Source organism: Cupressus sempervirens, chromosome 1, assembly GCF_028749045.1.
Source record: "Cupressus sempervirens isolate cs-2001-9-10 chromosome 1, ASM2874904v1, whole genome shotgun sequence".
Lineage (NCBI taxonomy): Eukaryota > Viridiplantae > Streptophyta > Pinopsida > Cupressales > Cupressaceae > Cupressus > Cupressus sempervirens.
This window is the reverse complement of record NC_143118.1, coordinates 207,790,412-207,792,063: the sequence shown is the minus strand read 5'-3', so window position 1 is coordinate 207,792,063 and position 1,652 is coordinate 207,790,412.

Genomic DNA, 1,652 nt, shown 5'->3' with positions numbered 1-1,652 from the left:
ATAAGTACATATATATATTAAAAATTAACCAAAATTATGAAAAATGTATACATGTACATGATCTAGGTATATATATAGTTCATACATATCAACTCTGATCAATCTTGAAATATGGTTATAATCACTAGAAATCAATGGAATATCATCATAGTTTTCATCCTCAAACTCATTCATATTAATAACATCTAGTGGCACCAAAGTCCATTCACCCACATATCCATGTTCTTGATTAATGCAACCACCATAGTCTTCATCAATACAATTAGGAAAAAAACATGAGTATTCTCTTGTATACAATGACCACACATTACTATTTGTACTCATGACTGAATGCAAAGATCGTGTCTTCTCTTCCCTCTTGCATGCATGCATTGATCTTCTATCAACACATGAATGTGTACACAAGGTCCATAATTTAGTTAGAGATCATCTAAGGTAACATATTAAATATAAATTTAAGATTCAATTTAAAAATATGAACAAATTAATTTATATATACTTGATACCTCCCAAAACACTCTAAATGGTATGACTCGATCCGCTTCTAATGATGTGTTATCTATATTTGTTGGCACTGAAAAATGTGTTTTGCACCACTCAACCACATCATGAGCATTATTAATGTGATATCCTTTATAGTCCATTTGATACTTTCTTAAAGCACATTTGATACAAGCTCCTGCACCATCATGCTCACCCTTTCCATGTCCACTCTCAAAAAAACTCCAAATGTGTGGTATATTAAGGTATCGATGATATCTACATAATGCATAAAATGGTCTAGCTGTTTTAAATTGTGTTGCACATCCATCTGACCATATCAAATGTTTTTCTATTTTAATGTTTTTGTTTTTCAAATATTCAAAAAATGTCTTAAAACAATGTTTCACAAAATGTGTGTCATGTTCTTTGTCATCACTAATATAAAAGTGATACTCTTTTTTAATGACTCGTGCTTGATTTGTACTTTCCACACCATCCAAATTAATTTGTGCATGTCGATAAGACACTTGAACCATAATAGTAACCTGCTCTGTATAGTAGTATTCTGCTTGAAGTTGTTTTTGAGATACGAAAGAGTAATTCTCTGCAAAGTCAACAACAGATAGAATTGTTCCAAGTGGGAAAGTTTCTCTTAGTGTTTGAAATTGTTCTGCTTTCCACTTAGCAAAAAATGCATGGCGTATATATGGTTGAATCAATTTATGAAAATTTGACATAAATTCTCCAGCTGATATCTCATCCTCTACATATTCTAACCTTGTCAATTCTTTTCCAGCTTTTGTTTCTGAATTTATGTACTTATATCTCTTACATTTTACCATCCTTGTCGTATTAGTATCTTCTTCTCTCAAAGGAAATTTAGTCAAGTTACTACATGTTTCACAAGTTCCTCTTATGCAATCTATTTCACGGACACAATCATTTGGTTTGTCACATAAGATTGATGTTATGAATTGACTCGGTCATTTAGGAAAAGTATTTTGAGAAGTTTCACTACTTTCTTCTATCATCTTTCGAAACCCTTCATAGTACAGATCAAATTCAACATGATATCAACAACATGTTTCAAAAGATTTATTTATCTTCACAAAATAGGGCTTCAATCTTTCAAACATTGTTTGTCCAATCTTTATGTTACGATTTAAATT